The 20,429-nt window shown below is 45.1% G+C and overlaps 2 long non-coding RNA genes across 2 annotated transcripts; both read left to right on the top strand.

The window, feature by feature from the left end:
* Positions 1-12,973: 12,973 nt before the first annotated feature.
* On the top strand, positions 12,974-14,723 carry LOC116975019. Its single transcript, XR_004412512.1, has 2 exons — positions 12,974-13,033; positions 14,610-14,723. It is a non-coding gene; the product is annotated as an uncharacterized LOC116975019 (long non-coding RNA).
* A 4,357-nt stretch (positions 14,724-19,080) lies between these two features.
* LOC116974827 lies at positions 19,081-19,600 on the top strand. Its single transcript, XR_004412445.1, has 2 exons — positions 19,081-19,201; positions 19,469-19,600. It is a non-coding gene; the product is annotated as an uncharacterized LOC116974827 (long non-coding RNA).
* The last annotated feature ends 829 nt before the right edge of the window (positions 19,601-20,429 follow it).

The raw sequence follows: 20,429 nt of genomic DNA, 5'->3' as shown, positions 1-20,429 counted from the left end.
ATGGTTGATCAATGGACGGGAGGGTCAGTACCGGTGCGGTGATCAGGCTATTCTTTATTTCTCCAAATCTCTGTTCGTCCTCAGAATCCCATTGTACTTTATCAGTCTCCTCACACAATTTATCATACAAGAACTTGACTTGTCGGGTGTAATTGTCTATCCATAATCTACAGTATCCAATTAACCCGAGAAACTTCCTGATTTCTTTTTTTGTTCCTTGGCATCGGCAGCCCGGTGATCCCAGCTATTTTTTCGGGGTTTATTCTCCTTTTCCCGTCACTAATCAGGTGTCCTAGATACTTAACCTCCTGTTCTACAAATTGTAGTTTATTTTTGGACACTCTCAATCCATTTTCCCCTAAAAAGTTTAAGAGGGTTATGGTTGCATCCCTTACTGGCTCTTCTTCTCCGCCTGAGAGTAACAAATCATCTACGTACTGCAATAATTGTGTCCCATAGGTCCTGGGAACATCCTCTAATACTTGTTCTAATATTTGCCCGAACAGGTTCGGGGATTCAGTAAATCCCTGAGGGAGCACAGTCCATCGATACTGTTGCTTCCTCAGTGTGTCTGGGTTTTCCCACTCGAATGCAAAGAGGTCTGTACTTTCCTCAGCCAGGGGGCAGCTCCAAAAGGCGTCTTTCAGATCTACCACACTGAACCACCTATGGTTAGGGGGTATACGTCCCATTATGGTATAAGGATTTGGGACTACCGGGTGTCGAGCCCTAACTACCCTATTCAATTCTCTTAGGTCCTGGACCAGTCGGAACGTTCCATCAGTCTTTCTTACAGGGAGTATTGGCGTGTTGTAGGGGGACATACAACTCTCCAATACTCCATCCTTCAGTAAGTTTTCTATAATTGGCTGCAGCCCTTTCCTTCCTTCCATTGAAATCGGATACTGTCTTACTTGTACTACTTCACTTCCTTCTCGCAAGGCTATCCTCAGAGGTGGTATTCTTAGCCCTCCCCTATTTCCCTCTCTTGCCCACACCTGTGAGACTATTCTTTCTTCATCTTCGGTCGTCAATTTATCTAGTTGTACTATAATCTGTCCACCTACGGGAGCTGTGCCCATTGTAATTGAACTTGTAAGTCCCTTCCCATCAGATTTATTCCTGCCTGGGGCACCAGGATTAAGTCTTCCATGGCCTCTCGATTTTCATATCTTACCATTACTCCTTCTATCTCGGGAGCTGTCATTACCTTTCCCCCTACTCCAGAGATTTTGACTTGCTTTTCCCCTAATTCCATTCCCTCTGGTATCCTGGTTACACTTGATCTTTCCGCCCCTGAGTCCACCATAAATACCGTGTCTTCTCCTTGGGGACCTAATTTTAAGTTTACCAAGGGTTCCCGTGTATGTCCTACACACCCCAAGGAGGGGAATCCCTGACCCCTCTATTCCTCCATCAGTGTGTACGATTGTACTTCATGCCTTATCTTTGGACATTCTCTTTTAAAGTGTCCTTCTTTGTGACAATGATAACACCGGGATGGCCCGGTGTGCCATCCCCCTGATCCTTGTTCTTTATTTCCCGGGGGACCCCAACCTTGGTCCCTCCATTCACCCCTTCCTCTTTCTCTTCTTTGAAAGTTTGGGGTCCCTGGTTCTCGCCCCCCCTCACGGGAGGAGCAGATGCCCTGACCACGGGGGTTCTTTGGGTTGGGTTCCAACGCCACTTATTTCTCAATCCGACAACTCTTCGGATGTCTCAATAAGCCAGACGCACACCTCACCCCCCCCTCACCCCATCCGTGCAACATCCGCCCCAATGGACTATCAGGCGGAATGTGAGGCTCTTCACCAGTTTGAGCCTTTTTCCCCCGGGCCCTTACTTTGCCCGTTCCGGTTACCCATCCCTGTCAGACCTTTTCCCGTCCAACAGAACCCAATCGCCCGAGTAATACTTAATAGTCAATATTCTTACCCGAGTCCTGTGCACAGGAATTGCTCGATTGATTGATCCCTTTCACCGGATTCCCTCTTGTTTCCAGAGTCTCTTGTCCGAATATCGCTCGCTCAAACCGCTGACGGCAAGCAAGGAGATCAGAGACTGCTGAAATCAGCAGGGTGCACCTTCCCTTCCTTTCGTGCCTCCGTCAAGCGGCCGGAGTGGCGATCGCGGACGAGCCCCCAACGTGAGATATATTGTTTGTGCTCACAATCACTACTCAGAGACTAAATCGTGGAAACAAGAAATGCTTTATTTGCGAGTCTGCAGAATCAGGTGCCACTCCAAGTTGAGGCATCCCGAGCAAAGGAAAAACGTCTATTTTTATACAATTCAACATACAGTCTTTATTGATCGGACGCCTCCCCTTCTGACCCCTTCCAATCAGGGTACCGAGGTTCACAATCTTCCAACCCTCCCCTCCGCGCGTCATCAATCATTCCCTCTCCTCTCACATCATACATCGCATGTACATTTAAATTAGGTTCTTTGTCATGAGGGGCGTAAAGTTAATATTCATTTAACTTATTAAGCACGCGCAGTATCTGTTGCCCTAACCTACATAATTGCCTTTGACCTAAAGAATAGCTTCTGTGTTGTCAGCTACATTCCTTACCTCATCTTGTTATTCTACAATGTTATCAACAGCTCTGAAGATCTGACTGTTTATTCGAATCACAAGGTTGGTGATTCCAACTTCTCGGCCCATCACAAGATCGGTGACTACAATCACTCGGCCCCTCGCAATGATGGTGGTTTAATCATCTTATCCCTCACACAAGCCACCATTTGCAGTAAATAGTGCCTTTCAACTTCAAGCCAAAGCAACCAAGCCACCATTTGCTGTAATAGTGCCTTTCAACTTCAAGCCAAATCAACCAAGCTTTGCAGTAATAGTGCCTTTCACCTTCAAACCAAAGCTCCCACGCCACCATTTGCAGTAAGTAGTGCTTTCAACTTCAAGCCAAAGCACCCAAGCCACCATTTGCAGTAAGTAGTGCCTTTCAACTTCATGCCATCATTTGCAGTAAGTAATGCCTTTCAACTTCAAGCCAATGCACCCACGCCCCCCATTTGCAGTAAGTAGTGCCTTTCACCTTCAAGCCACACCCACGCCCCCCATTTGCAGGAAGTAGTGCCTTTCAACTTCAAGCCAAAGCAACCAATCCACCATTTGCAGTAAGTAGTGCCTTTCAACTTCATGGCACCATTTGCAGTAAGTGGTGTCTTTCAACTTCAAGCCACACCCAAGCCACCATTTGCAGTAAGTAGTGCCTTTCAACTTCAAGCCAAAGCAACCAAGCCACCATTTGCAGTAAGTAGTGCCTTTCAACTTCATGCCACCATTTGCAGTAAGTAGTGCCTTTCAATTTCAAGACACACCCTAGCCAAGCCAACCAGGGGAGGGGAGAGGGGAGAGGAGGAGAGGGGGGGGGGCGCTTTCTGGAGCGCTAGTATGAACCATTTTAGAACCAATAGACATTTTTTTCAAGCTTTAGAACCAATAGACATTTTTTTGCAAGCTTTAGAACCAATAGACATTTTTTTTGCAAGCTTTAGAACCAATAGACATTTATTGCAAGCTTTAGAACCAATAGACATTTTTTGCAAGCCTTAGAACCAATAGACACTTTTTGCAAGCTTTAGAATCAATAGACATTTTTTTGCAAGCTTTAGAACCAATAGACACTTTTTTTTGCAAGTTTAGAACCAATAGACACATTCTGCAAGCATTTTAGAACCACTAAGGGCACTTACATTTGAGTAGACATGTGTTCAGTGTTATTCACAGCTCAGAGAAACGTGACCCTCTGCCTTCCTCCAGCTTGCAGACACTGATTGAGGCACACCACATCCTGGTTTTATAGTCCCTCCCCCCTGCCACCAGCGGGGGCAGCAGAGAGAATGGGGAATTTTGTAAAAACATTAATATCTCTGTCATTTTTAATCGACGGGAAAATCCTCGGCACACATGCGGCGGAGGGGGGCTCTGAGCAAGGTGGCCAAAAATGACGGCCGTAGGTGGCGGCGTTCTCTCGGAAATCGCAGCACAGATGGCCAAAACCGGTCAAGAACAGACTTTTTGTAATATAGATAGATAGAAGATAGATAGATAGATAAATGAGTTGGACATCAACATAGACGGGTTGGTTTGTAAGTTTGCGGATGACACCAAGATTGCTGGGGTGGTGGTCTGTGAGGAAGGTTGTCAAAGTATACAGCAGGAACTGTTCAGCTACTGAAATAGGCGGAGGAATGGCAGATGGAGTTTAATCCAAGAAAGTGTGAGGTGTTGCACCTTGGGAGGTCAAATGTAAGGGGAAAATATATAATTAATGGCATGAACCTTAACAGCACTGATGTACAGAGGAAGGATCTTGCGGTCCAAGTCAATAACTCCATGAAAGTGGCAACACAAGTAGATAGAGTGGTAAAGAAGGCATCTGGTATGCTTGCTCTTGGATGTCGGGGCATTAAGTATAAGAGCCAGGAAGTCATGATGCAGTTTTATAGGACTTGGTTCGGCTGCATTTGAAGCATTGTGTGCAGCTCTGATCACCCCATTACAGGAAGGATGTGGAGGCTTTGGAAAAGGTGCAGAGGAGGTTTACCAGAACGATGCCTGGATTAGGGGTATTAGCTACAGGGAGAGGTTGGACAGATTTAGATTCTTTTCTCTGGAACGCCAGAGGTTGAGGGGAGACGTGATCGAATTTAAAATGATAAGATGCTTAGATAGGGTAGACAGGCAGAACCTTTTTTCCCCAGGATGGAAATATCAATAACTAGAGGGCAGAGTTTTAAGATGATAGGGGCAAGGTTTATAGTAGATTGACAGGACAGGTTTTTTTAAACAATATGTGGTGAGTTCCTGGCATGCACTGTCAGGGGGTGGTGGTGGAGGCAAATATGATAATGGCATTGAAGAGGCTATTGGATAGGTACATGGATATGCAAGGAATGGAGGCATATGGGTTATGTGCGGGCAGATAGGAGTTATTCTCAGCATGATGTGTGCTGAAGGACCTCTTCCCGTACTTTCCTGTTCAATGTTCTATTATTCATTGTGTTCTTACACCTTACAATATTATCTATTTATGGTTGCCAGTGAGGTAACTGGAAGAGTTGAAGGTTATCTCGGTGTTACAAAATAATTTATATCATTGTTTTTAAATATCTGTGACATTTCCTGGTTGACAGAAAGTTTTAGAGTGTTACTCATACATGAACACCAATGAGTGACTATGAGTGTATGTATGAGTGACTGTATGAGTGACTGTAGTGCTAGAATCTGCATTGGAATATCAGGCCAACCTGCTGCTATTCTGTCTACATTATGTTTCCTTGGCTTTCACATTGTTTCTAGTTTTCAGCACCATTCTGTTTCCTGCGTATTGGCATTTGAAGGGGACTATGTGCTCAGCTTTTAATGCATTTAGGAAAAGAATTATTATTTTAGCAAACACATATCTAAGTCTGACATTGTAGTCAGCATTGTATAGCAGACAATGGGAACCCTTGTCCAGAAGTGTTCCGTTCCATGAGACCACAAGGAGCAACTCAGATTATTTCAGGGCCAGCAGCATTGGATTCTGTCACCAAAACCCACATGGGGGTTGAATTTGGAACAGTTTCTTAAAATTTCATTCTGGTGAAAAAGGCATTCGGAAGCTTGCCTTCATTAACCAGGGCCCAGGGAATGATAGTGGAGAGGTGTTGGTACAATGTTGTATCACACTGTTTAGGCTGCAGTTGGAAAAGTGAGTGTGCTTCTGGTCACTGCACTTCATGACGAATGTGACCTCACTGGGGTAGGTGCAGAGGAGATTCACCAGTTATGTGGAGAGGCTGGGGTTGTTCTCTTTGGAGCCGAGGAGGCTTAAAGGAGACCTTTTAGTCATGGAGTCACACAGCATGGAAACGGGCCTTTTGGCCCAACTGGCCCATGCCGACCAAGATGCCCATCTCAATCAATCAATCAATCAATCAATCAATCAATCAATCAATCAATCAATCAATCAATCAATCAATCAATCAATCAATCTTTATTGTCATCTTGCAAAGCAACAGTTGTACAATGCAAAATGAGAAGACGTTTCCCAGGGAATACCGGAGCATCGCACATAAAACTTAAACATTTCACACATAAAAATAAAAACAATGCAGTCCCTGATAAAACAGTACGAATAGTTATAAAGTGCAGGTAAAAACAGCAACATTAAAATACAAGTAAAAACAAGTAAAGTCAGTGCCAGAGTTATTAAATTGTTAGTGTAAGGCAGCGGAATCAGGCGGAGTGACTGTTTAGCAGCCTCACAGCCTGTGGCAGGAAGCTGTTTAGCAGTCTGGTTGTTCGGGCTTTGATGCTACGGTATCTCTTGCCTGATGGCGATCCAGATATGTGTGGAGGGGGTGCAGTTTGTCCTTTGCTATGCTCAGTGCTTTTTTCAATCCCAATCCCAATGCCTTTTAAATTTTACTGTAATACCTGCCTCAACTACCTCCTTTGGCAGCACCTTCCATATAACCATCTGTGTGAAGAAGTTGCCCCTCGGGTTCCTATTAAATCTCTCCCTTCGTACTTTAAATCATGTCCTCTGGTTCTTGATTCCAGCACCAATGGAGGTCAACATTTTTTTTTTGTCTGAATGTTTTTGGACAAAAACATTTAGACATGTACATGGATAGGATGGATTTAGAGGGACACAGTCCAAACACAGGCAGGTGGGACGAGTGTTGATGGGGTATGTTGGTTGGCGTGGGCAAGTTGGGCCGTAGGGCCTGTTTCCACACTGTATGACTCTTTCTATGACGTGGGGAGGTGTGTTAGGAGAGGCAATGATCTACATCAATAAATTTTCTCCCATGGCAGGAGTGGCTAAATGCAGATGGCATAGGTTTATGGTGAGGAGAATGAGATTTAGAGGAAATGTGAGGAAGAATGTTTTCAGCCAGCCAGTGGTTGTAATCTGGAAGTCAATGCCTGGGAAGGTGCTGGTGGAACAAATACTCACACAACAATCAAGAAGCCACTGAGTCAACAAGACATGGAAGGCCACAGATCTAGTGCTGATGAGTGGGATTAATCCAGATAGGTACGTGATGGTTGGCATGGACATGGTAGGATGTAGGGCCTGTTTCCGTGCTGTGTCAGTCTCGTATCCAAATACTAAATTCTGAGCCCTTCGAGGAGTCTAAATATACACACACAAAGGGGCGCATGGTGGCATAGCGGGTAGAGTTGCTGCCTTACAGCGCGAGAGACCCGGGTTCGATCCTGACTTTGGGTGCTAGTCCTTCATCCCTAATTGTCCATCATGTGTTTAGGATAGTGTTAATATGCGGGGATCGCTGGTTGGTGTAGACTCAATGGGCCGAAGGGCCTGTTTCAGCCTAAACTAAACTAAACTAAATCCATGGTGAACACACTTTAGACTGTTATACAACATCAAAGGCCAACTTTCTCCAATAGTTCTGTTAGCTTTACCCCAGCTAATAATTGACTTACAAAACCTTAATTTGCATTATTATCTGTCTCTGTGACTTCAAAGGTTCAAATGTTTCCTTATTAGTCACATACACCTAGGTGTAGTGAAATTCTTGTTGTTTGTAGACTTTTTAATCAAGGCATAGGGAGTGGTGCAGTCAGTCATCAGTATCAACAAGGCTCGCGTAGAGATTAAATAAATATCGGCCAGTAAGCAAAGGAAATCAATGCTGCCTAATTTGTATGTTTAACTGCCCCCCACTTCCTCTTCAAAGACTGATCAAGGGCTATTTTACTCTTCATCTTTCTATATATTTAATACTGGAAACATAATTTTCTGTGCTTTCTGTACGGAGTTTGTACGTTCTCCCAGTGACCGAGTGAGTTTTCTCCGGCTGCTCCAGTTTCCTCCCACACTACATAGATGTACAGAATTGTGCATTAATTGGCTTCAGTAAACATTGTAATTTGTCCCTATTGCGTAGGATAGTGTTGGTGTACGGGGTGATCGATGGTCAGTGTGGACTTGGTGGGCTGAAGGGCCTGTTTCCACACTGTATCTCCAAACTAAAACTAAACACACAAGTAAATAAACACAATGTTTCAGTACAGGGAAACCTTTCTTCAGTGGCAGCCAATTAATCAAAATTACCAATGTCCTAAGCAGATGAGTGGTGTTAAACCTTGCTCATTCCACAATTATGCAAAGTGTGGGTGAACCCTATATAGAGTCATAGAGTGATACAGAATGGAAACAGGCCCTTCGGCCCAACTTGCCCACACTGGTCAACATGTCCCATCTACACTAGTCCCACCTGCCTGCGCTTGGTCCATATCCCTTCAAACCTGTCCTATCCATGTACATGTCTAACTGTTTCTTAAACGTTGGGATAGTCCCAGCTTCAAATACCTCCTCTGGCAGCTTGTTCCATACACCCACCACTGTGTGAAAAAGTTAACCCTCAGATTCCTATTAAATCTGTTCCTCTTCACCTTGAACCTATGTCCTCTGGTCCTCGATTCCCCTACTCTGGGCAAGAGACTCTGTGTATCTACCCGATCTATACCTCTCATGATTTTGTACACTTCAATAAGATCACCCCTCATTGTCCTGCGCTCCAAGGAATAGCGACCCAGCCTACTCAACCTCTCCCAATAGCTGACACCCTAGCAACATCCTCGTAAATCTTCTCCGAACCCTTTCAAGCTTGGCAATATCTTTCCTATAACATGGTGCCCAGAACTGAACACAATACTCTAAATGCGGTCTCAACAACTTCTTATACAACTGCAACAAGATCTCCTAACTTCTATACTCAATACTCTGACTGATGAAGGCCAATTTGACCACCTTATCTACCTGCGACTCGACGTTAAAGGAACCATGTACTTGTACTCCTAGATCCCTCTGCTCTACAACACTACCCAGAGGCCTATCATTCATTAATGTTGTAAGATCTTGTGCAAGGTTTTCTTCATTTCATATAAGGAGTGCTGATGTGTGGATACAGTAACAATGAACATTGTCAGCACTTATTTGCCAAGTAATTGGGTTTAGCCTACATTTAGTAAACGATGAACCTGTTAGCTTTCCCCCGTTATCTGATCTAGAATCATTGGCTGATCACGTCTTCAGCTCCTGGTGAGCAGATGTTTATGTTCTCAACATCTGTTCATGGTGGCGCAGCGGGTAGAGCTGCTGCCTTACAGCGCCAGAGATCCAGGTTCGATCCAGACGACGGGTGCTGTCTGTATGGAGTTTGCATGTTCTCCCTGTGACTGGCGTGGGGTTTTCTCTGGGTGCTCCGACTTCCTCCCACACTTCAAAGATGTGCAGGTTTATAGGTGAATTGGCTTCTGTAAATTGTATCTCTAAAGTAGACTAAAGTTCTCAGTCCTTCACATCGCCCATCAGCTAAATTGGCTTCTACGTAATTCTACGTAATCCCTATTTCATTCCTCCCTGTAAATTGGACTTTGAAGTCATTACTCTCTCAGTAAGGAAACATTTCTGGCTCCAGCACCTTTATTGCCCATTTGTTGCAATCTCTTCCTGGTAGGAACAATAGAGGGGATTTCCAATTTAATAAAGTCACACTGAACTTTGATCCAAGTGAGGAATCTATAATTCGGTGCTGATTCCTAGAGAAGCCCTTCCTGGTCACCAGCTATCGAGGGTGCTGGACTTTCTGGTTAGATGTGGTAATGAGTAAGGCAGCATTCCCAGGCAGTTTCTATTGCTTCATAAGGTATCAAGCAAGATAAAGCCAATTAACTGCTTTGATAGCAGTAATCAGTGACCAGCTAGACACAGGTTGCACATGTGCCAGTCTGCTTCCTTTAGAAAGGGACAAACCAGGCCAACAGCAGCACCCAAGATTTCAGCCTCAGTCTGAAGAAGGGTTTCGGCCCGAAACGTTGCCTATCTCCTTCGCTCCATAGATGCTGCTGCACCCGCTGAGTTTCTCCAGCATTTTTGTGTACCAACAACAGTACCCCTTGTGTAATGGGGGCTGCACGGCAATAGAGCTGCTGCTGCCTCACAACGCCTCACAGGTTCGATTCTGACTACGGGTGCTGTCTGTACGGAGTTTGCACGTTCTCCCTGTGACCACGTGGGTTTTCTCCGGGTGCTCCGGTTTCCTCCCACACTCCAAAAACATGCAGGATTGGCTTCGGTAAAATAGTTCCTCGTTGCTAATATATGGGGTGATTGCTAGTTGGCGTGGGCTCAGTGGGCCGAAGGGCCTGTTTCCACGCCTTTTCTCTATAAAGTCCAATATAGAATATAGACAGTACAGCACAGGAATGAGCCCTTCAGCCCACAAAGTTAAACTCACTTCATCTGCCTGTACATGATCCATATCCCTCCATTCCCTGTATTTCCAAGTGCCTATGTAAAAGCCCCTTAAACATCACTATTGTATCTAACACGAGAAACATGAGCAACAATGAGTTTTAATTGAAGCATTCTTGCCCAACTAACAGCCATGGCTGGTACAGAGTGTGTTGAAGGTCACAGCACAAGGGATGCATTTCTCAGGCACTGCATATACTGATCAGAGACAAGTGTTACAGCTCCAGAGGAAGAGACTCAAAGTGCTGGAGTAACTCAGCGGTTCAGGCAGCTCATCAGCATCGGCTTGTACTCGCTAGAATTTAGAAGATTGGGGGGGGATCTTATTAAAACTTACAAAATTCTTAAAGGATTGGACAGGCTAGATGCAGGAAGATTGTTCCCGATGTTGGGGAAGTCCAGAACAAGGGGTCACAGTTTAAGGATAAGGGGAATGTCTTTTAGGACCGAGATGAGAAAAACATTTTTCACACAGAGAGTGGTGAATCTCTGGAATTCTCTGCCACAGAAGGTAGTTGAGGCCAGTTCATTGGCTATATTTAAGAGGGAGCTAGATGTGGCCCTTGTGGCAAAAGGGATCAGGGGGTATGGAGAGAAGGCAGGTACAGGATACTGAGTTGGATGATCAGCCATGATCATATTGAATGGCGGTGCAGGCTCGAAGGGCCGAATGGCCTTCTCCCGCACCTGTTTGCTATGTTTCTATGTTTCTATCTCCGGGGAACATGAATAGATGACGTTTCGTGCCGAGATCCTGCATCACATACCCATCTTCTCCAGAGATGCTGCTCCAGCACTTTGTGTCGTATTTTGTAAACCAGCACCTGCAGTTCCTGGTGTCTCCAGAGGAAGAAATATTGGGATAAGTCTCATCTCTCTCCTTCTTTAAGACACCGCTTGGCGAAACTGGGTCAGCGGGGGTTTTGACTGGAGTCAGAAGTGGGGAGAGTGTGATGAAGAGGTAGAGTGAATGTTATACCTGTGGAGATGGAGATGTGGTCATTGTGGTGGGTGAAGGAGATGCACGAGAGATTAGATTTAGAGGAGTGAGCAATCTGGAGCTGAAGCTGAAGGGGGAAGTAAATTTGGCAACAGTTACACGCTATATTTCAGTACAGATTGTTGCAGTAACTGTAGTAATTACTGTTATAGTAGTTATAAATTGCTGACAAAATATTTTTATCACAGTACTTGATTGACTGATTGATTGATTGCTTGATTGAATGAATAATTGACCAAGTCCACGGCGACCTTCGATCACCTATCCTCACTAGTTCTATGTTATCCCACTTTCTCATCTACTCTCTACACACCAGGGGCAATTTACAGAGGCCAATTGACCTACAAAAGTACAATTTTTAACATTGAAACTTAATCTTAAATCTTTTTTGCATTCTGACATGAGGAATAAACATAAAACATAATGGGGCTCACCAGACCTCTACCTCATCGATTCAAGTGGACAAATAGTAAAGTGGAACTTTGTGATAAATTATAACGTAACAGCTAATCATCCTGACAAAACGATAAATCCATGAAATAGTCCAGGCCATTCATTATTGATACAATGAATACAATTATATTTACAATTGCCTGATCAAATTGTTATTTCTCTATATCTTGCCACAGTACATTGGGAGGTAATGCATTGTGTGCAGTCAGATAGGGGAAAGACACACACACACAGTAAATGGTGGGGGCTAAGCAATGCGGATGAACAGAGGGATATAGGTTTCAAATGCATTGGATGGTAAAGAAGGTATAAGGCAAGCTAGCCTTTATAGGTCAGACTGTAGAATGTAAAAGTTGGGACATAACATTCAAACTCAGGCTGTATTGCGTGCAGTCTGGTCACCGTGCTATAGGAAGGAGAAGGTCCAGAGAAGATTCACCAAGATGTGGTCTGGATTGTGATCTTAGTTCTGGGCAGAGATTAGGTAGACTCGTCTGTTTTCCCTGGAATGAAGCAGACAATGATTAGCCCCAATAGAATCTCTTTACCAAGGTAAGATTGTCAAAAACAAGAGGGCTTGGGTTCAATATGAGAGGAAAGAGTTTTAATGTGCATTTGGGGACAAAATTTTTACACAGAGAATGGTTGATGTCTGTAACTCTCTGTCAGATGGAGTTGGGTAGAATTACTGTGTATAGAAACATTTAGTCAGCCACTTAACTAGACGAGAGTATAGAAGGGTAATGTCCTAATGTGGGCAAATAGAATTAGTGTACTTGGGCGGAAAGATTGTGATGGAGGCGGTTGTCTGAAGGGCCTGATACTGTGCTGTACGCCCCAACAGCATAAGGACTCAACCTTTAGTTTAGTTTACTTTATTACTGTCAGGTGTACCGAGGTACAGTGAAAAGCTTTCTGTTGCGTGCTATCCAGTCAGCGGAAAGACTATACATGATTACAGTCGAGCCGTCCACAGTGTACAGATACAGGATGAAAAGGAATAATGTTTAGTGCAAGATAAATCCAGCTGAGTCCCATTAAAGATAGTCCAAGGCAAAGATCATAGAGGAGCAAGATAGACCACTCCTCGAAAAACGCGTAGTATGACGTGTGTGACTGTCGACGCCATTTTATTGAGCGTTTTACTGGGCTTTCCCCACACTATCATGGCGTCCTCATCTAAATCATCATCTCACTGCTCCGCAATAAATTGTTCTAATCGTAAATCTAAACGACCAGACCTGTCATTCTTTAGGTTCCCCGATAAAAAAGAAAGGTAAGAAAATATTATTATTATTTTTTGTCGATATTCTGTCGTGAAAATGTTATTTTCTGTACTCCCATCAACGGCCATTGGGAAATTAGGTTTGTCGGTACATTACAAAGTTAGTAGACTTATTTTTAATAGATCTTTACTTACCACTATAATAAAGACAATTATAACACTTCTGTACGTTTTTGGTTTTGTTCTTGTAAGGGTTTGGTCTCCAAAATATGGCCCGCGGGACACATTGGGCCCAGTGACCACGAGATTTTTCGAGCTCAGACTCGAGTCCGAGAACGCGGCGGCTGTTACCCGTTATATCCCTCGAATTGTCTTAGATCTTATCTTTGGTCGGAATGGGACGGCTGAACGTTATAACATGCTACCCTCCCTCTACCCCCTTCTCCCCTCTCCCCTCTCCCCCCTTCTCCCCTCTCCCCCCTTCTCCCCCCTTCTCCCCTCTCCCCCCTTCTCCCCTCTCCCCCCTTCTCCCCTCTCCCCCCTTCTCCCCTCTCCCCCCTTCTCCCCTCTCCCCCCTTCTCCCCTCTCCCCCCTTCTCCCCTCTCCCCCCTTCTCCCCTCTCCCCCTTCTCCCCTCTCCCCCTTCTCCCCGCTCCCCCCTTCTCCCCTCTCCCCCCTTCTCCCCTCTCCCCCCTTCTCCCCTCTCCCCCCTTCTCCCCTCCCACCCTTCTCCCCTCTCCCCCCTTCTCCCCCCTTCTCCCCCCTCCCCCCCTCTCCCCCCTCTTCCCCCCCCCCCCCCCCCCCCCCCTCCCCCCCCCTTCCCCCCTCTCCCCTCTCCCCCCTTCTCCCCCCTTCTCCCCTCTCCCCCCTTCTCCCCTCTCCCCTTCTCCCCTCTCCCCCCTTCTCCCCTCTCCCCCCTTCTCCCCTCTCCCCCCTTCTCCCCTCTCCCCCCTTCTCCCCTCTCCCCCCTTCTCCCCTTCTCCCCTCTCCCCCCCTCTCCCCTCTCCCCCCCTCTCCCCTCTCCCCCCTTCTTCTCCCTTCTCCCCTTCTCCCCTCTCCCCCCTTCTCCCCTCTCCCCCCTTCTCCCCTCTCCCCCCTTCTCCCCGCTCCCCCCTTCTCCCCTCTCCCCCCTTCTCCCCTCTCCCCCCTTCTCCCCTCTCCCCCCTTCTCCCCTCTCCCCCCTTCTCCCCTCTCCCCCCCCCCCCTCCCCCCCCCTTCCCCCCTCTCCCCCCCCCTCCCCCCCCCCCCCCCCTCCCCTCTCCCCCCTTCCCCCCTCCCCCCCCTTCTCCCCCCCCCCCCCTTCCCCCCTCCCCCCCCCCCCCCCCTTCTCCCCTCTCCCCCTTCTCCCCTCTCCCCCCTTCTCTCGATCCCTCTCCCCCCCTCTCTTCTCTCGATCCCTCTCTCCCCTCTCTTCTCTCGATGGTCTTTGTAAGAAGATTTTAATAAACTCTTCTACATTTAAGGTAAATTGACATATTAGAGGCAAAAAGCATCGTCAATATACAGGTCTCTCCACACAACTGAAAACAATTGCACTTAAGTGATATGTCATCCATTGTGCAGGCATGTAGTTATGATCATTTTTTTTCTTTTTAGTTAATCCTAAATGATATCTCCTGTAATTTCAGATGTCAACGGTGGGTCCAGAATACTCGTCGACAAGATTTCCTACACCGAACTACGGAGTACTTGTCAGCCAACTGTTGTCTTTGTTCTTTACACTTTGAACTTGACCAGTTTTCCAACAAGCAGACCAAGAACAGGCTAAATTGGAATGCAGTTCCAACGCTCTTCGACATTCCTAACCCGCCGAAACGTCTGTCTTCCCAACGCAGGTTACTCAAGAGGACGAATGAGAACCTCCCATCCTCACCAACGCCTTTAAAACAGCAAAGAGGCAAGTAATTTTCTCCATTTTTAAAATAAATTGTATCCAAACTGATATGATTGCTAATGGTCAATATGTAATGGCATGTATGCTACTTTAATTTTCATTTGTGAAATGTTCACAAAACTATAATCACACATAAGACTACACAGTGTGGCTGGTGGAATGCGTACTAGTATTTAATTCAAGTAAGAACATCCATTTAAAACTTCCTCAAGCATAATTATTACAACATTTAAATTGATTTAATTTATAAAAAATCTACAAAAATATCAAGATCATGATTTTCTTCTGGTAGATTGAAATTGGTGCATCACATATATTTTTAATTATAACTAGACCAAGTGCAGACCCGTTGTGTCTGTTCCCCCAACGTGCGGTTGTGGGGGGGGTGGCACGCAGCGTCACGCACACTAACTATCCCCCCCCCCCTCCCCCTCTCGCACTCACGCTAATTACCCCCTTGATATTAAATTAATATGATTAATTTGCTCCTTTTACCCCATAATCACCCTATCTACTGAAGCATAGCCCCCAACTTGCAGTCACATCAAGAGAGGGGCGGGGGGGCGGGCGGGGGTAGAGAGTGAGGGCAGAGAGAGAAGGGGCAGAGACAGAGAGAGGGACAGAGACACAGAGAGAGGGGCAAGAGGGATAGGGGGTGGAGAGGAGGATAAGAAGGAGGATGGGTGAGGGGGGAAAGGTGGGGGAGATGGGGAGGAGAGAGAGAGGGGGGTGAGGTGGGGAGGGTAGGGGGTGTGGAGGGGAGGGCGTTTAGGGGTGGGAGAGGGGGGAGAGGCGAGGGGGGGTGGAGAGGAAAGGGGGATAGAGGAAAGGGGGGGGAGAACCTCGGCACACATGCGTCGGAGGGGGGCTCTGAGCGAGACGGCCGTAGGTGGTGGCGTTCTCTCGGAAATCGCAGCACAGATGGCAAAAACCAGTCAAGAACAGACTTTCAGTAGTAGATGATGATTTATTCACATGTATATGATTAATCTTTTTAATTAGTATGCTTGCCATTTCATTCCCCCTTTTTCTTTTTTCTTGTATTGGCAGTGCCACACAACATACAGACAGAACATTCTTACTGCTCAGCTGCAGACAAAGTTCCGCGGGAAGAACCCATCAGTGTCTCTACAGCTTCTGAAACACCTGATCTTCAAATCACACAAAATGTGAATGACAGCAGAGCTCTGAAGAAGGAAAGACAGCGTACTTTCCGCCTCAAAAAAAAAGTACAACTGATCAAATTATCAATGGGAAAGAATATTACAGAAAGTAAGACAATCAGTGACTTGATCAGAGGGGCTGGTGAATTTTTACAAGAACCAGCACTGTCTTTCTTTGCGTCGCAGTTGCGTAATGCGTCTGGACGTAGAAGTGCAAGAGGAAGACAATGGAGTTATTCAGACAAGGTAGTTGCCTTGTCCCTCTACCACCAGAGTCCCCGAGCATATCAGTTCTGCCAGTGCATTTTCACACTTCCATCAATCTCATCACTACGTAGGTGGTTGTGCAATATTGAAGTGCGGCCTGGGTTTCCCCCTAAGATCTTTGAACTTTTGAAAGACAGGGTTGCGGGGATGTCAGAGAGAGATACATTATGTGTAGTCTCCTTTGACGAAATGAGTTTACGTGCAAGCCTCTCTTACAATATTACTGAGGATTCAGTTGAGGGCTTTGAGGACTTTGGATCTCTAGGGAAGACGTCAAGGCCTGCCAACCATGCTCTTGTTTTCATGGTTAGAGGCTTGATGGGGAAATGGAAGCAACCTGTAGGTTACTTTCTTTCACGGGACTGCACAACGGCTGACAAACTGAAAACATTACTCAATGAATGTTTACAGAAGGTTAAGGCTATTGGACTACAGCCTAAGGCCGTTGTTTGTGACCAAGGCCCAAGCAATGTTCGACTATACTCCAACTTGGGTGTGACGGAAGAACATCCTTTCTTCGTCCACGGGGGAACCAATATCTATTGCATGCATGACCCACCCCACTTGTTGAAAAACACTCGATCAAACTTGGAGAAATATGTTTTTGAGGTCAAGGGAGAGGATGGCATAAAAAAACATATCAAATGGGCACATATTTACGCATTTTATGAGCATGATTCACAGTTGCCCATTAGAAAAGCCCATAAATTAACCAGAGGCCATTTTGTTTTAAACAGCTTCTCTAAAATGCGAGTCAACAAGGCTGCGCAGGTGCTTAGCCATTCAGTAGCAGCAGGTGTCTACACCTATGCAACTCTTGGAAAGTTACCTGGGGAGGCTGTTTATACGGCAGAGTTTATTGAAATGGTTGATGGACTTTTTGACTCCTTTAACAGCAGGTTTTACACGGACGCCAAAAAGTTAAGGAGGCCTATGTCTGAAACGTCTGCACATAAGTCATTCTTTGAATCATGCTTGACTGTACTCAAAAGCCTGACAGTGCTTGGAGCTAAAAATGTGTTGTTTGTCAAGGGATGGCGGCTTGCAATTTCTTGCATTTCACAACTGTGGCAGCACATCAAGGAAAGCACAGACGCCCGTTTTATGTTCACATCCAGGATCAATCAGGATGTAGTGGAGAATTTGTTCTCCACTATTCGGCGAAAGGGCGGATTCAGAGAAAATCCATCTGCAAAGGAATTTCGATGTGCTTTTCGGATGGTTATGGTGGCCGAACTGATCAAGCCATCTGTGAGTGCAAACTGTTCCCCCGACTCAGACACATTTATCCTTACATTGCAAACACTTACAAAAAACAGATTAAAAAAACCATCTCCATCTGTCTCTCATACAAATAAAACTAAACAGCACAATGCAGTCTGCAGCATTTCAATGGATCTCCCTGAAGAAAATACACTAGCTTACATCGCAGGTCACATCTGTCACAGGATCATTACTTCACACGAACTGTCGTCAAAATGCATCACGTGCAGAGAAGTTCTCTTACGAACTGATACCACTTTAGTTGATCCTGCACTCGTATTCATACACCATAAAGCCTATGACACATCAACGTCTGACTTTGGCTCATTGATGGTGCCTTCGGAATACTTTATTGGGTTCTGTGAAGTGTGCGAGCAAGTGTTCCGCACAGAATTTGATGATGTTAACATGACCAGGGATAACATTTCCCATCTAATAAACACAGCAATACATAACACACAGCAATACAAAGACATGAACTTGTGCTGCAATAGAGTCAAGGTTAGAATTGTAGCTATCTTTGTGAGTATCCACATGCACTATGGACTCAAATTCAAGAATAGAAAAATGTATGACTTGACTGTTAAAAGGAGATGTAAAAAACTTAAAAAAGTGGGACATACGTAAAGTGCATAATTTTCGAAAATTATGTATTTGAAGTCATACTATTCAAGTTCAAGTTAGTTTATTGTCATGAGTCCCTGATGGTACAATGAAATTCTTGCTTTGCTTCAGCACAAGAGAACATAGTAGGCATTGAATACAAAACAGATCAGTGTGTCCATACACCATTATATAAATATATACACACATGAATAAATAAACTGATAAAGTGCAAATAACAGACAATGGGCTATTAATGTTCACCGTTGATCTGTTGTGGCGGTAAGCGAACTGCAGTGGGTCTAGGTTTTTGATGCCCTTTTGAAGCAGGTGGGAACCTCAGACCTCGGAAGTGAGAGATTGCAAATGTCCGTAAAAACTCCGGCCAGTTGGTCCGCACAGGTTGTTTATCTACGTAGTTGAAAGTTTTGATTGTTACCCATACAAAATCGTGCCAATGACGATTTATTTAACTATATTACTAAATCTAATATCTTGACCGCTCTTGTCTTTCTGTTTCTTGATTTCCGAGTGAACGCCGCCACTTACAGCTGTCATTTTTGGCCAGCTCACTCAGACTCCCAGGGGGAGGGACTATAAAACCGGGAAGTGTTGTGCCTCACGCAGTCTCTGCAAGACAGAGGAAGCGAGAGGGTCACGGCTCTCTGAGCGGCGAATAACACTGAACGCACGTCTACTCCACGGCGAGCCCCCTTGATGTGGTTGCAAAGTGTTTGCCAAATTGTCTTGGCTTTTAAAGACTCTTCAGAAAATGTGTTTGATGCTTGCAAAGTGTTTGCCAAATTGTCTTGGCTTTTAAAGACTCTTCTGAAAATGTGTTGGCTGCTTGCAAAGTGTTGGACTAATTGGCTTGGCTCTTAAAATCGTCGTAACAGTATGTGGATGGATAAAGCGGCAATGTGGTGCTGAGTGCATCATTTCCGGTTCGTGGCAAGATGGCGCTGACTGCAGAAGGCACCGAGTGAAGACACCGCTGAATAATTCAAGAGAGCTGACTACTCTGTCAATGGTGAGTGTGATTGTTGGACGTTATTTAAAGCACGTATTTGCTTCAACAGCAGCAGCCTCTAAAGGAGGCTTTAAACATTTGAGTGAGTCTGTGTGTGTGTGTGTATAGATGTGTGTGTGAGTCTGTGTGTTTGTATATATGCGTGCTTATATAAAAGTGTGCTTCATTGAATGATGACCTGAGATAAATTATCAGATTTTATTGGTTAAAGTCTGACCGCTGAATCTCTATATTTAAATTGTCTCTTTTTTTTTTTCAACAACAAAGAGACATAAAGACGCAGTGAGCAGCAACAAGAGGCACAGCAAGAAAGAATTATTCTCATCTTTGACATTTAAAATGTTGTTATATTTTAAGCGATTCACATGTTAAACTGTAATAAATCATTTTTCAACTTTTCATGCCTGCGTGTTCTTCATCACAATGGGAAGGAATGGATACTCTGTGGGAGTATCTTGCTTCTGACCAAAGATAGGATCTTCGCTTCGGCCTCTGCAGGGAATTCCATAAATCCACAAATTTCTCTGGGTGAAAAAGTTTCTTCTCACCTTAGTCTTAAATTACATGCCCTTTATTCTAAGACTGTGGCCCCTGGTTCTGGACTCAGCCAACATTGGGAACATTTTTCCTGCATCTAGCTTGACCAGTCCTTTAATAATTTAATATGTTTCTATAAGATTCCCCCTCATCCTTCTAAACTCCAGTGAATACAAGCCTAGTCTTTTCAATCTTTACTCATATACAGTCCCACCAACCCAGGGATCAATCTCATGAACCTACGCTGCAGCAGAACCTCTTCACTCTATACTGAAATCCTCTTGTTATGAAGGTCAACATTCCATAGCTTTCTTTACTGCCTGCTGTACATGCACGCCAACTTTGGCCTCTAAGCCAACTTTCAGTGGCCGGTGTACAAGGACGCCCAGGTCTCGCTGCACATCCCCCTTAACTAACCTAACTATTGAGATAATAAACTGCCCCCTTGTTTTTGCCTTCAAAGTGGATAACCTCACATTTATCTATAGTATACTGCACATGCCATGCATCTGCCCACTCACTCAAGCTGTCCAGGTCACCCTGCAACCTCCTAACATCCTCTTCACAGTTCACACTGCCACCCTGCTTTGTGTCATTCGCAAACTTGCGAGTGTTGCTCCTAATTCACTCTTCCAAATCATTTATATATATGGTAAACAGTTGTGGCCCCAATACCAAACCTTACGGCACT

Source organism: Amblyraja radiata, chromosome 7 (genome assembly GCF_010909765.2).
Source record: "Amblyraja radiata isolate CabotCenter1 chromosome 7, sAmbRad1.1.pri, whole genome shotgun sequence".
Taxonomy (NCBI): Eukaryota; Metazoa; Chordata; class Chondrichthyes; order Rajiformes; family Rajidae; genus Amblyraja; species Amblyraja radiata.
Note: the sequence above shows the minus strand (reverse complement) of the source record. Positions and strands in the feature narration are given on the sequence as shown.